This window comes from Brienomyrus brachyistius, chromosome 20 (genome assembly GCF_023856365.1).
Source record: "Brienomyrus brachyistius isolate T26 chromosome 20, BBRACH_0.4, whole genome shotgun sequence".
Lineage (NCBI taxonomy): Eukaryota > Metazoa > Chordata > Actinopteri > Osteoglossiformes > Mormyridae > Brienomyrus > Brienomyrus brachyistius.
The window spans coordinates 12,984,761-13,000,511 of record NC_064552.1 but is presented as its reverse complement, the minus strand read 5'-3'; the positions used below and the strand labels follow the sequence as shown (position 1 = coordinate 13,000,511).

Here is a 15,751-nt window from a genome sequence, read left to right as displayed (position 1 = left end):
GATACTAGTAGATATATTTTTAAAACGTCAAGCAATTATAACGGGCGAGAGTAAATTAAAGTACTGCAGTGGTTTAATCATGCTGTTACTTAAATAGAAATCGTAAAACTTTAAAAAATGTCTACAGTCCAAATATGTGTCAGCGCCTAAATGACACATATAAGCGCTTCTTCTTTACTCTTTCGTAAATCCCAACTCGGCTCGGTGCATGAATTGTTTAGTATTGGTCTGCGTTCAGAAAGAGACGTGAATGACCTTTTTTTACATATGTGAAGTTATGAAACATTCAAGGTGACGGGAGACTTAAGTCTGTGTCAGTGATCGGTCTTTTTGTCCCGTACCGTCCCACCCCCATCCCATACCATCCCATCCCATCCCAACCCATCCCATCCCTTTTCCCTCCACGGGCGCAGTTTAAAATATCACCTCAAGAAAAACCGTGTCGGATCCGTCGCTTTAGCTCCGAGGGAAATGGACTGAGATGGCAAAGCGCCGCTAATAGACCCCAACAGAGTCTTCAGCCTTTCGCTTTTTATCAGCAGAATAAAGTTACACCACCAGTCGGACTGGCTACACGCTTCCCCGTCTTTTGTTTAAACTGGATGCGGATTAATTGCGATCGGGAAGAAAGTTATTAAAGGTTTCGTCAAATCCGATGCTGGGGACTGATGGACAGAACCCACCCTCGGAGGTATGTATTTTATATTTATTAAAATCTTATTCCGATGCGATTTATCCGTGCCTTTATTTCTGTTGTGCTTAGGAGGCTGAGTGCGGGGATGGTTGCCGGCTGCCTTCCGCTGTTGTATTGCAAGTTCAGATCCGACGTATATCGAAAACGCACAATGCTTAATATTCCCTCCACGTGTTTCTGCACGAACAGTTAAATGTCACCCAGTAAACCGGCATATTAACCTTAATTTCGTTGCGCGGTTAATCGTGCGCGTTTCGTGCGTAGCCCGTATAACAGCCTTTGAGAGGCTCGTTGTCTCCGGCGTGGGATGAAGGGCTCAGTTATACGTATCTGGAATAACTCCGAAAAATGTTGGATTGACCCGGCGAGCACAGGGATCGTTTTAACAAGGGCGACGGGGAGAGAGAAGTGGAGGCGAACTACACGTGTGGATTGTTTCTGTGTGGAGGAAGTGTCTGCTGATCTGAGCCGGGACTTCGGGCTTTGTTTGACCGGGATTCTCCGTATATACTTCCGATTTCAGCTGATGCCGGTGGTCCTCGGTATGTGAAACAGTTGCGGGTGAATAAAAATAGTACCGGTGTCCCCCCTGATAAAATAATTTCAAAGGGAGTGCGCTCTTACGGAAGTAATTATATAATAGAAATGAATCGGCACCATTGTCTAGCACTGTGCGACTTTATAAGGCGCTGGGTAGGTGGCCAAGATATCCTGACTTCACCTGTGCGCTGAGCTGCCAACTTTGTTCAGCTGGCTGCCGTGGGATTTTCAATTCAAGACAAGTCTCCACATACATTTACATGTATGCAAGAGTATTATTGCCTTGTATTTAGCCTGTAGATTTTGCAAACAACCCCAAGGCTTTTAATGCAGCTAATTTTAGGTTTATAATGGAATGATATAGATTTTACGTAAGTCTGAAAGCGTGAGTGTCAGGCCAGATGCGCGAGAGCTGGCATCCCTGTGTACTTCGCTTCCAGTACAACCTGTGTAACTTGCAATGGTCGGTCTTGAAAGTATCGGGGGTTTATCCCCTAACACCAACTCCTAACCCCCCCCCCCCCCCAATATAATCTCTGCACGCCCTTTTCCTGCAAAACATCAATTTTGCATGAGGTGAAAAGAACTGGAAGGCAAACCAGGAGAAAGAGACTAACATTTACTTACAGGACATTGGCATCCGAACTACTTTTTCCCCTAGTTAAATGTGAAATATCTCAAGGAACTTCCAGAAGTCAGACAATCAAACTTCATTGAGGGATTTCTCATAATTAATCCACCTGAATAGATGACTTACATTAGTAATACGTTTTACATGTTATCTAAGGACACATTTAAAATGTATTTTATTTATGTATTTATAATTTGAGAAGTTTGTCAAGTAAGTGATCATTCGGAACTATGAATATGCAAAATGTCCGGCCCCTGTATGACAGACTGGTGACTATCACGCTGGACCTAATTTGAACGTGCATTTAATGGCTGAAGGTCGAGCACCATTGTTCCGGTCTTGCAGGAATCTTTCCCCGAATGTGTGTTCGTGAAACGTTTTCACCTTGCCGGCACACGCCAGAGGTAATGAGGCCAAGGGGGGAATTAAAGCAGGGCAAGTTCAAGGCTGACCTTTCTTTGGTTGCAGTGAATGCTGATTGGCTCCCTGGAGTCGATGTGTTAATCTGCGTATGGGTCGATGTGAAAGGTCCGCTGACCCCTGCGTGCCGCCTGGCTATCCCTATCTTATTCATGCTGCTTCTGACAGACCTTCTTGTGTACTTGTGTTGAAAATTGGCCCCTTAGAACGACACGTCGTCCCTCTCCAGCATCTGGAAGGGTTGGGGGGGGGGAGGGGGGCACACAGAGGAGATTCAGTGAAAGGTTAAAATAATTATGCAAGTAGAACCACCGGATAATGGCTCCAATTTACGCCTGCTGTATGCGGGCTCTTCCGTCTCCCACCACCGCTCACTTTGGTGGGCCTTCCACGCTATACTGCTTTTCTGTGCTCAGGTAATGCTTTTATCCAAAGCCGCTTACAATTTATTTATTTCTCAGCTGTTTTGTTATTCTGCCGGATTTTCAGGGTAAGTACTTGGCTGTACAGCAGGGGCCCGCAGGACTTGAAACTGAAAAGTTCAGGTGCTGAGTTCACAAGATGAACTGCTCACCAGTGTCCCCGCCGGCCCCGTGTTTTACGTCGGCGATGCGTCAGTTCGTTTTCAGTTCATTCCCGTCTCCTTAATTCCTTAGTTCCTTAACAGAACTCCTAACGATGCTTGGTGCTGTCAGGAAACGGGTGATGTAACTGAGGAGGCCCGCCCCCTGGTCATAGCCCCTCAGAAACAGGCAGGTGGGCACCGTAGAGGTCATACCTGAGGCATGGGCTTAGCCAATCATGTGTGGCTCATAAGGACCGCCCCCAGTACTCAAAGCACATTTACTTACAGGACATTGGCATCAGAAGGACTTTTTCCCCTATTCCTGGTATTTACCCAAAAACAGGTGTGGCTCATCAGAAGCCAGGTAGGACTGAAAACCTACCGGACAGTAGTTCTCCAGGACCGGAGTTGGAGAGCCCTGGTTTAGAAGGTTTAGTAGGAGAACGAAACACAGACGTTGTCCTCCCCAACCTGGCAGTGTCTTTCCCTCCCTCCCTCTCTTCTCCTATCGCTTCCTCCACATCTCCTAGTCGTAATAAAGCAGGACACTTTTGGAAAATAAATGATTATAGGCTAGATCATTATGCAATGGAACAATGTGGCCCGGGCTGTATTACAGAGCGTGCTGTTTCTGAGTGCGAAGGGCAGAGTGGCAAGATGGATTTCTAAATGACAATTTGCCATTTCACGCTTTCCATCTGTTATTGATCTTTTTGTATGCGGTTCCTCCGTCGTTCAGACTGCATCAGCATTAACTCATTTTTCTTCCACGTGTGGTTGCTTACTTTTATACTCGTCAGCCGCAGGAGATGTTAAGCTGGATTGCGAGAGGGGGCACCTTGGGATGATCATTTTTAAAGGGTGCCCTTTTTTTAGTTTCACCGGTTCCGAAGGAGCAGGGGCTAAGGGAGATTTGTTGAGCGGTTGTGCTCACCTTTGCATAGGGACGCCCTTCCAGAAATTTCCACAGAAGCAAACTGGACCACAGAGTACGAAAACACTGCATGCTGCTCATCAGGAGCAGAGCACTTGGCAGTTCCCTTACAGCAATTTAATATGCTTGTTGTTATTGTTAAATATATAAATATAAATAAATTGTTCACTGTATGTTCAACAGCATGTGGACACCCCTATTAGTTATAGAAATTAAGCAATTAAGTTGCACTTATTAAAGCCACAGTCACGCAGTTTCCTGCAGCAAACATTAGCGGCAAAGTGGGTGGTTGTACAGCAGAGGTTAGTGACTTTCCACTTCGTATCATCGCTGGAGGCCATCTTTCCAACAAGTCAGTTCGTCACATTTCTGCACTGCTAAAGCTGACCTGGTCAACCGCCACTGATGTGATTGTGAAGGTCGAAACGTCCGGGAGCAAGTTCAGCTGTGAAGTACTCGGCCACACGTGCTCAGAGAAAAGGACCTGACTCAGTGTCAGTACCCAACCTGAACGGCAGCAAATCTCACCAGCAATGTCCCAGTATCTAATAGAGACCCTTCCCAGAAGAAAGCATGCTATTATAGCAACAGTGAGCCAATTAATTTAATATTAAAACCCTTGGTTTCGGAATGAGATGTCAGACAAGCTGGTGCCCATGTACTTTCGGCCATGTAGTGTAATCCTACAGCATGTATTTATGTTGAAAGTTTGGCAACCATTAATATTTGACTTCATGTCGAGGTTGAGACGTGTCTTCGAAAGTCGGGCTCTCAGTACTTTCATTTTGTATTGTAATATTAAATGAAATGATTAATTTAGTGTTTTTTTGTGCGTCGAGTGAGTGTTGTGAGAAATAGTTAAAAATGGGAAATTTGTTTTGGAGCTTGTTTTTGTTCCTGACATAGTGCTTTGGGTTTTAGTTTTTAGTCTCATTAGGAACGAGGAAAAAAATTAGTCAAAAAACACGAGGAACGCCTGACGCATTACCACGGGTCCGTGGTCCGAGTTCACAGACGTCTGCTGACAGACCGCCTCTCAATAAGGGCTCTTTACTGCTATCCGTCTCACTTCCCGGCCGGAGGTATTAATAATTAAAGGAACTTCAGGTTTTCTTTAAGGTCATTCTTTTGCTCTCAGAAGTGACCTCAAAGCCAAGAAACGAAACCAGCGTATGAATGGATAAAATACTTACTGTGATCCACTTCATGTCATGGAAATAATGATATGTTTGGTTATGGCTCCTGTTTTGTTTCTAGTTGTGCTTGTGGCGTTGTTCCCAATTAGTTTCTGCCTGACCTCTAAAAATCTTTTGAGAAACGCAACAGCAACATTGGTTGTTCAGTGCAAAGCACTTTAAGCCACTCTGTTACCACACTGTTATGCTGGAACGGGCTGCCAAACTCTGTCTTCACTGCCCCAAGTCTGCCTTTCCAGTAAACATTGCACGGCCCGCTTTTCCTCGGAATGGCCTTGGGAGGTGGTGGGGGTGTTTGCGGGGGTGGTGGGGGAGAGGGTGTAGCTGGTTGCCAAGGTCCTCTCCAGGGTCAGCCTTGTGTTTTGCAACCGGCATGCTTGGAGATTACTCACGCCCATCCTGAAGGATTCCTAACCCCCCAGTTTCTCTGAGTACAACCCCCCCACGCATGGAGATACTGTCCATGAGTCTGAGACTCTTCCCCAACCCGTAAGTTCCAGTGACCCTTTACGATCCTTGGCTTTCAATTAGGACATCTTCACGACCTATTTTGGTGCGCTTGTGGTTGAGCGTAGAAGCTCTCAGCATGACGCAAACTGTATCGATTTCACCCCAATGCCTGTCGTAGATGCGTAAAATGCAGTGCATATTGGATCGACACTTTACTGCATCTTCTCGAAGTGGACTTGCCTCATTTCTCTTGCTTTTGTACTAGTGTCCCTATTTCCTGAAACACACTACATGGAGTCAGCTCCTTAGGCCTTTGTTGTGGCACTGTCAAGGTCCCCATCAGGCTACGTATTAGGCGGTAGCCGGTAGACCCTTGGGAGGGCGGAAACGGACCCTGCCTGGATGTCCCGGTCCTGGGGTTGCCGCTTCTCCGCATGGAGAGAAAAATTGATAGCGAAGCAAGCTCTCCAGGGGGGCTAAGCCATCCGTCATCACGGCATATCTCTGGAGTACCATTTCCATCAGCCATTATACGGGCCCTTTGATAAGATTTGTGCTGTGTGTAGAGAGGCTGAGCGCGCCAAACTTACAGTTTACTGTCAGTGAAGACCTCGGGAAAGTGTTTCATCCACTAGTGCATCACTCAGAACCCAGAAATGGCAATATATTTTTTTTAAAATGCAACACTGTTCACAAACAGGGGACTATTTAAGTAAACAATTACCAATTAATAAGGTGTATTAGAAGAATTGTTGAGAAGACACTCTTTAATTTTGTTACGTGTATAATAAATTGACATATTTACACACAACCTCCGAATTTCTCTTTTGAAGGACCACACAAGTCATTGACCACTGATGTAATATATGCTGATGAGATGTCTCTGGAAGATGCTTGAGAAGCACATCTCCTGTGCTTTGATTGCTCAATGACGTCAGTGGAACAATTGAGAAGTGGTAGCTAAGCATATGTTCAGATATGTTGTGTCCGTACTTCTGGCTGTGTCTGTGTTGGGGGTCCTTACATCGGTACCCTTGTCTAGTCAGTATTCTGGCAGTTCCAAGCCCCCTGCCCCCCCAAATTTCGTTATCCAAAGCTCAACCAGTTTCATTCGCTAGAATTGCAAACCGTAGGCAACTTTCCCGATGGCTGTGGAATGGAGTCACGCTACGTGGAAACTGGCTGCTTCAGGAACAGAGGGGAGTCTCAGGTCAACTGGTAACAGAAAGTTAACGCTCTGTGGATTCGTATATATACACTCCAGTTAATTTCCGCTATCTGTTCCACACACGTGTCTCACATGGACACCGCAAGCTGTTGTGACCCTCAGTTGGAATGGAAAAGGAATGAATCTGTAAACGCATGGAAACCACCGTGGCCCCCAGGAAGATTGCATGTGGCGCAGAACTGCACTGGACTGCGGTTGCGGGTGGAATATGGGCGGCGGAGATGGTGCAGATGTGTGATGTCTGCTGCCGGCCGCGTTGTGCGCTGAGGTCTGGTTCCTGGCTTCCTGGTCGCCGCCCAACCCCACCTGCCTGCCTTGTTGGTTGATTGAGCGGCATCTGACCAAGCTGAAGGACACTGAAGGCGAGGTCTTCTTTGAAGGTGTTGCTTTTGATCTACTCCAAGCTCAGACTGAGGCAACAATCCAATTGAAATCTACAGCGATACAACACATGAAAAAGAAATAGTTTTTTTTTTTCTCAGCATTTTCAAAATTAAAAGTAGATTAGAGGTACTTCATTAATTCCCTGGGGAAGTAGGGAATTTCCCACATATACCCTCTTGATGTCCTTTCACTGTGCTGAGAAATGGGATGCATGTAATTAGTAAGAAGGAAATTGTAGTGACTAAATACTAAAGACACAGTAATTACTCTGTAAACTGTGATTTTTATGCATCTCCCTTAACAGGACTGGAACTCTGGGTTACATTCTCATAATTGCTGTGTCAACCACAGTGTTTGCTTTGCCTCTTTTTTTGTACATTTGCATAAACTGTAAATCGCTTCAGCTTTTAGGGCGTTTTCCTCCCCCAGCGAAAGTCTCCACCAGACAGCTAGTTAGTCGTCACCTGAGCCTCAATGCCGCGTCGTTTCACTGTTGTCTGACAAACAGCAAACCTGAGAGTAGCCCTCGGCTGCCGGCGTTCTCCATTTCAACTCGCCTTCTGGAACTTTCCGGCAATCTATGCGACCTACGTGCAGACGTTGATTATCAGCTGCCACGTGTTCCGCCCCTGGCTTCACAAGCTCCCCGAAGCGGGGGAAAGTTCTTTTTGCGGTTTTGGTGGTGGTGGGCGGGTGGGGGGGGAGTCGTGGGGGTTAGTATCGAAAGTGGTTGTTGGTTAAGCTGTCATCCGGAGACATTCGTCTGATATTTTGACACCCTCTTGCGATTTTTCTTTCTTTTAGGCCAACTTTGTATGCCTTGGATCAGTCTGCTCTTCAGAGCACTTGACAGATCTAAATCCCACTAATTGACCACAAATGTGCCTGAAATCTTCACCACTGAGCACTCTGCTTCGAGCTACTTTAATATTATTCTTTGTCTGTGCTGTGTTTTTTTTAATCCATCAAAGGTTGCCTGGCGAACCCCTGTCTTGATTGTGAACTAACATTAACTTTTATTTAATCTAGTTAAGCGGGGCCTCCTGAAACAGTGAGTAGGGAAGAGGCATTAATCTGGTCCAGTGCCCTATTGGCATGTGGCTGCACAAAAACATGCCCTGCTTTTCAAAGCTGAATTAGTGAGTAACTGGGAAGATCAAATGAAACCTGACAGGAGGACTTAGACCTACAACAATTAACAGGAGCTCTTGTGCTCGGGGTTGCCTCTGATCATGAAGCTAATGGTTATTGTCCCTAACGGGCAATGTGTGTTGTGGTGGGTAATTAGGTCTATTCTGCGGGGGAATTAAGGGGAGTTTCCCATAGCATGAGGTTCTTTGAGGATCACAAAACCATAAAACAAATGTATCTCAGACTTTCTCAGTGACCAGTCAGACCTGCGTCGCAAGGATAGAGGGACTGTGTGTTGCCACATATGGGCAAAAGCTGGTGGAAACCACAATTAATCAGAGTATTTGAATAATTAAGCCACACCCACTGCTGATACAGGTGAATAATTAAACACACAGTCACATGACCTCCTGCAGCAAACAGCAGCAGGGTGGCTGGTTGTACAGGAGGCCTTAGTGACTTTCCACTTGGCGTCATCGTAGGAGGCCATCATGGGGCACCTCATCTTTCCAACAAGTCAGATCTCCTCATTTCTGTCCTGCTAAAGTGATGTGAAGGTCAAAATGTCTGGCGGCAGGTTCAGCTACGCAGTGATTGGCCACACAAGCTCCCAGGAAGGGACCTGATCACCCAGTATCAACACCCAACGTGAATGGCAGCAAACCCCACCAGCAATGTCCCAATATCTAATGGAAAGCCTTCCCAGAAGGCTATTACAGCAACAGTGGGCTGATTAATTTCATATTAATACAATTGGTTTCGGAATTAGATGTCAGAAAGCCTGGTGTCCATGTACTTTTGGCCATGTGGTGTAGCTTGTCTAAGGAGATGAATCTGCAGGCTGCCTCTGAGCAGAGAGATGGAGCTTCCGAGAACTTCCAGCGATAAGAGCTGAAGAAGCATCTCACTCTGCTGTGCCGGTCAGGCAATCGAGCGCTGGCCTCCTCAGCAGCCCACCGACCAGGGGAGCACAGAACCGCTGAACGTCCCCTCCAGCTGGTCGCCACGCTTTTGAGAAATAAAAGCAAAGGCAGCAAAGCGGTGAAAATCGGATGCCGAATTTGGGAGGTGATTTTGATGGGTCCTTGGTCTTTTTTATGGAGCGTGTAAAATCAACTGGCTGTCATCTTTCCTTTTTTTGTTCCCCGCTTCCTCTTGTTTCCTGTGGATTGGTTCCACAACAAAAGATGAAGACGGCTGACTGAAAGTATTGTTTTATCAACGGCAGAAGCACTTTTAATCACTGGAGAGGCTCGTTAATTTGCTGAGAAGCAGGAGAGAACAAAAATAAGTGTGAAAAATTACAACCGGCTTCTGGCTGTATTTATGTTCCTTTCATTTGAAAAATTAATTCCTCCGCGGTTAAAAAGTATCTATACACTATACCAATAAATATTTTTCATCATAGTGGAATTCTGTAGTGGAAAAAAACTTAAACAACTTATACAGGTATTTGTTTTTAAAACATCACAGACATCATTCGTTGCAAAATTAACAAGAACATAAGGATTATTATTCTGTTAATAAACTTTCTGATGACTTTTATTTGTCTGTTGGATCTGAGAGGATTTTCCGTATGTTGCAGGTTTCTGCTCGGACCGTGTTCTACAACCAGTGAAATGTCTCCAAAGAGGAACATTAAAAAATGTATCTGGAAAACAACGGGAAGAGTTGAGAGAAATATGATTTCATTTGCTGCGAATCCTCTGTTTTTCCACAGAGCTATAACACTACAGTGACCTACTGTGTGTTAATATTTAAAGGCGGAATCTGGAATACTCTGCTTGGGTTCTTCTGGGAATTCCACAGAAAATGACTTTTTTTATCACTTTCCTGTAAGTTTGTCTGTCTGTCTGGAAATGCATTCCACTCATCTTACGGGGCAGCGACTCATTAAAGATCATGCCAGTGTTTGTATTCCTGTGGTTTTAGGTTTTATTTGTCCCTCATGGACTTTCTCGAGTGCTTTTTTTTTTTTGCAAGCGAAGGCCCGAAGTTAGCTCTGCTTGGTATTCTGCGTCTCGCCACATCTTCCCCTTTAATTAGAATATCTCAGACCCGTTTCTTGGTTGTAGGAATTCTCGAGAAGTAAAAACCGTCCAATGTGTAATCTTCAACTGTGAAAAAAAAAAAAAAATGAATGCCTCACCAATTAACTCACCCCAAGCAGTCGTCTACTTTGAATCAGCTGTTTAAATACAATCAGCACTGCCTAGCATAAAACTCACTGATTTGATTTAAAGTTGTCAGCATAAAGGTTCCAGAGACGTGCTACCATCAGAATAACGTCTTGAAGACTCTTTGAAAAAAAGTTTTCTGATGCTCCTCGGATCATTCTGGAATGGGTTACAAAGACATTTCTAGGGATCCTAGAGCTCCAGGAAGCCACAGTCAGCTTCATATTTTGGGAAAAGCAGTGAATCATTGCTCAAGTTCTCATCCTGCAAAAGTCTTTGTAAGATGAATAAATAATGAATCTTAGGAACTCAAAAGGAAAGCTATAGCAGCGAAGATCTTTGGGCCTCTTTCGGTAACTTGGGCTCCATTATCTTGGGCAGTAATGAAACCTTGTGTTCCATAACAACTTTAATAATGATTATTAATACTTCATTGATCCCCTTGCAGACACCTCCCCCAACTTGCTCTGCATAGGTGAGAGGGCCATGAAGGGCAGCCACCTGTAGCGAGTTAAATGCATTGCTCAAAGGCCCTTAAACATGCTGAGGTTAGGCTTGAACCGAATGGCCTTCTGATTACACCCACAGAGGCTTAAGCTCACTGAGCCACACGCTGTCGTTTTTCGAAGGAGCTTCGAATCCAGCAAAACAATGAGTCAGTAGCAGATCTATAAAGTTGAAGAAGTTAGATCCATTTAAAGTCCACAACTACCATGGCAGGACCTGAAATGAGCTGATAAACTCACGAAAGTGAAAAGTCAAAGCATTTCTGCATGGGGGGGCGGAGCCCTTAATGGTTCTGTAAGGCATTGATCCATAACTGTAAGAAGCATTTAGCAAGAGTCATTGCTGTTATAGGTAATGTAACTGGTTCTGTGTGAATGTATATTTACTTTTTTTTTTTTTACAAAATGGGTATCCATTGGGTATTTGTCTCTGTTAAAAGAAAAATTATAGTATGAAAAATTGTGTTATTGGTTCGCTGATTTTCTCTTGTATCTAATCAGCAGCCGAAGGTCTGATTATGTGCGTCTTATCATGCAGAAAATCAGACCGATTAATATTTTCCTCTGTCCATTGGAGGAGAGCCCCTGTTTCTGAACCCGTCAGTGCCGTCCCATCTCGTGAGGTGAAAGGTCGATTCTGCAGCCTGCTCCAGAGGAAGAACCCCAGGTTTCTGGGCTGTGTGTTGCTTTCCCAGCAGGCTGTGGGCAGAATCTGCGCCGTGACGCTTATGGATCGCCCGTCACGTCCAGAGTTATTTGTATGTCGTCCGTAAAGCCGAGCGACTCATGGAGAGCCGGAGATATGCAGGGTTTAAATGGAGAAGATGGATGTACTGCCACTGTCATAGCTACTGGCTCAACCTCCATTTGTTATGACTTGGCCCGGCAGATTCAGTGGTGATTAAATTGCCTCTGGAACCATCTACTTTCTCGGCTGCAAAAGAAAGAATGAATTATGGTGATTTATTCTCAATAGAGTGACTGTCACATTCTGCAGTCTGAAGGCTGCTTTCGGAGTGAGTGCTTATTTGAGACGTCCAAAAGAAGATTATTAGTGGGCAAATACAAATTTTCAGAGTGGGGCTTACCTATTAATTTCCTTTGATTTTGCTGCCCTCATTCCTTCTTGGCTTTAAACACAAACGGTTCCTTTTTTCCTTGGCTCCGTCAACGTTCTCCGTGAATAATTCCCAAAGCATGAGCTGGATTAAACATGATGGCTCGAATCGGACACCGACTTTGGCATAAAGGAAGGAAGTGTCAGAACCCAGACAAAATACCTGGGCAGACATTCTAAATTCCTATGACCTCCCATGTTTACTGTTCTACCTGCTCGGTGACGTTTAGCTGCCGCTAACAGATAATCAACTGGGGCTAAACAGAATCATTAGGATTCCATTACATCCTGATACCATTTCGGTTAGCAAGACTGAATGAACCATCAAATCAGCCTCTGTTGTCTGGGTTACATGAAGTGTGGCCAGTTCCGAAAGGAGCTTCTGGATGCTGTATGCGGCCATTTTGGTTCACTTGGCTGGGAAAGCCTTTGCTAGCTTGCTGTCCCTGCTATCAGCCAAACGATAACACGGTGTTGTGCATGTCTTTCCTGGCCTCATGTTTCCATTTGGGATGACTGTGTTCCCAGAGATGTTTCCATATCTTTTCGCATTAATAAACAAAGTAAAGCAGCTGTTTCTTGTTTCTCAGTAACAAATCTTGGATTTCAAGATAGCTATAAATCTGTCCATTTTCCACTTGGACGTTTGCTTTCCGTTGCCTACGGATCCGTAATGCGCTGCATACTTTGCGACATCACTGGGCCACTTATCAAGGCTTTAGGATGCCGATTTTAATTCTCATCGCAAAATGTCACTTAGACGCATGCTTACCACTGTGTCGATTCTTTGATCAATGTTGTGTGTTAGAGCATTCGTGTATGGAACATTATTTCACGTTATCGATTATGGATGCTTTGTACCGTCTGTATTAAATGTCATGTCTGGATCAAGCCAGGCGTCAGTTCCCGCCACACCCAGTCAGTTCCCATTTTACCTCACACCTGTGGCTCATCGTCCTGATTAATTAGCATTTTATAATAAGCCCTGGTTTCCAGTTACCTAGTTGTGAAGTATTGAGTGTTCCACTACACTGGCTGCTTGTGTCATTGTCTGGTTTCTCCATATGAATCCAGCTGGTTTTCCCAGTTTCTCTAACTGTCTTGCAATTTCCAGTGTACTGCCCGTATCGCCTTCATGTATTTCTGCCTGTGTTTGGACTATGGGTTTGGATCGCAGTTTATATTTGTTTTCATTTTCTTCTACCTGCTTTTCGACCCCCTCACCAGTTTGGGGACGGCAGTTCTGGAAATGAGCTTGTTCCCACACTTGATCCTCGCCCCTTTGAGTTATTGCTTTGGAAAAATCGGGATGAAAAATATTTCACGCGGGTGTGCCGATATCCGTTAAAGCCTCCACTTCTACTCTGAACTGGGAGTAGAAAGAAAAGCACAGAAGGAGCAGTGTGCTTGTGCTTTAAATAAATCACTCCCGCAAAACGAAAAACACAACAAAGCCAAAATTCTTTCATACACTTGTCAAAATTGTTTCCCTTTTCTCATTTTTTTCCCATTAATTAATCCCTGAATGTAAATATACTTTTTTTTGGGCCAGATTCAGCAGCAGAACAGTGTGTTCTGGGACATTCTTCTGGAAACCGTAAACAGTCAGAGTCGAGTAATTATACGCTGCGTTCTTCAGCCTGGGTGGATATCAAGCCAGATACCAGATTAAGGAAGGGGGGCTTTCCTCCAGTTCACCCGTGCGACTGGTTCAGGACCGTCCCAAGGTCCGTCTCCAAGCGATCACACCAGACACATTTTTGACTTGCGTGCTTGAACATTTGGCCCCTTTTGCCCCAGTGATTGAAAGTGGCCCCCCTTTTGATATTTGAACTGCTTCTTTCCGATGACCAATGATCACCCAAATTATACTGAGGGTACTTCTCCCCCCCTGAGCTTTCTCCAAAGGAAAACCCCTACCGCCAGGTCAAATGTATTGGCCTGTCACGCCCCCCCCCCCCCCTATATCCAAGCACCTGCCCCTCAAAAATTCTGTGCATGTCACTGGGCAGGACAGTGTGCTTTGCCAGGAATATTTTGTTTCCAGAACATGCGTCTCGCATATGCATCATTCAGTTATGAACGAAAGCACTATTTAACAATTCAAAGTTGATAACTAACCTGCATTTCATTGTAAAATAGTAAAATTGCAAAATCAAGGGTTATCTAGATTAAAATAAACAAAAAAGATAGAAAATGAGTCATACAACTGATATTTTATGCTGGAATTTTACTGAAAGGGACCCAATTTTCATCCATTCCCGGGGGTGTCTCTGTCCTCTGCCCAGTGCTGCCTGTGATGGGTTCCAGCTACCTCACGACCCTGGATGGATGGATGGAACCCATCTTTTTGCCTGCCCTTGTAGGAATGATGACGTTTTACTGAAAAGTTCTATGAGATGAGAAGATACTGGAGGTGAGCTGTCCTCTTCAAACAGCTTTTAAGTGTGGTTCAAAGAGATGACACTTGTAAAATGTAATTTTAGAGGTCGCTGAAACATTTCTTTTTGCCTTTTTCCTTACGTGCGGTTTGAGTCAGTGTCTTGCAGGAAGATCTTTCTTGGGCTTTAGACTCCAGAAAGAGTCAAACAAGTTCTCGGCTAAAATACACTAGTACCCTGACATCCCGTCCAGGGCGTACCCCTGCCTTGTGCCCTATGCTGCCTAGGATAGGCTCCGGACTCCTGTGGCCCTTCTCAGCATTTGCTTAAAGATGGATGGATGGATTATCCTGGTAATTAGTAGTGAGCTGTATTTTCAAAATCCAGTTTCAGTATATTGCAGTCATGACCTCAGATCAGTCTTAACCACAAAGGGCCAGTGTGTATGCAGCTTTATGGAATGACATTTAGGTCACTTAGTTTCAGTTCAAACCCGGGCGTGAGGATTCTTCAGCCAGTCAGTCCTCTGACTGGTAATCTAAGTAGGGAGTTGCAGTGAAAACCCGCAGACACTGCAGCCCTAGATAAAGTTAACCTGAGTTAACATAGTCAGGTTGAGCAGAATATCACAATCATTTCATTCAGTCAGATTTAAAAGTGAAACTTTCTTTCACACAGATGACTTGTAATGAATTCTGAACTCAACTGCATTCTTGTCACTGCTCTCTGGTTTTGTTACACCCCAGTCCACTGGATTCCTGTTATATAGGCCTGTTTAACATCAGTCTATCTGAGGTTTTATGGGAAGCTTTTTTTTTCCTGGAACAATTGAGTGTTTTGTTAAAGGGGCCAAAAGTGGGTCCTTTTCAAGAGACATTAATCAGCTGCCATTCAGTAACAAATATGTACCCTTATGTACAGTGCCACCCTTGTTACTGGTATTACATTTCTTGTCACTTTGATCGCTTACATCCAACCCTGTTTAGACAGCTGGCCAGTTTACTAAAGGGTCTGGGTAATATGGCACAATTTATGGTCTATTGGCATATTATAGTCTTTTTGGTTCCAAATACATTAGCGTGTCTTGCTATCTTATCGTATTCAGAACCAGCAGCCACGGCCGCTCCTGGTTCCCGTTTGAACCTCGCTGACCGGTGGAGTCCGCACACGTGACATTTTCGGTTTCTCGGCGCCGTCAGTAAGTCCTCTTCTGGCCGCGGTAGCGAGAGCTGGAAGCCGCGCTGCCGATGTATGCAATGTCGCTAGGAGTAAGAATGCGGTCAGAATTGTTTTGAAAGACCTTTGATCTAGTCTGGTAGATGGCTGAGCAGTGAATATAAATGTTGGGAAGCAGATTAAAAAATGCAGTAGGAGATAAAAGGAAAAATTGGAGAGAA

The 15,751-nt window shown here is 44.7% G+C and overlaps 1 protein-coding gene across 1 annotated transcript in view; it reads left to right on the top strand.

Moving 5' to 3' along the window:
- Positions 1-371: 371 nt before the first annotated feature.
- chst15 (carbohydrate (N-acetylgalactosamine 4-sulfate 6-O) sulfotransferase 15) overlaps positions 372-15,751 on the top strand; it is a 38,575-nt gene continuing 23,195 nt past the window's right edge. The window contains exon 1 of the mRNA XM_048987739.1: positions 372-691. The gene's annotated coding sequence lies outside the window, so the exon portion shown is untranslated. The remainder of the gene's footprint in view (positions 692-15,751) is intronic.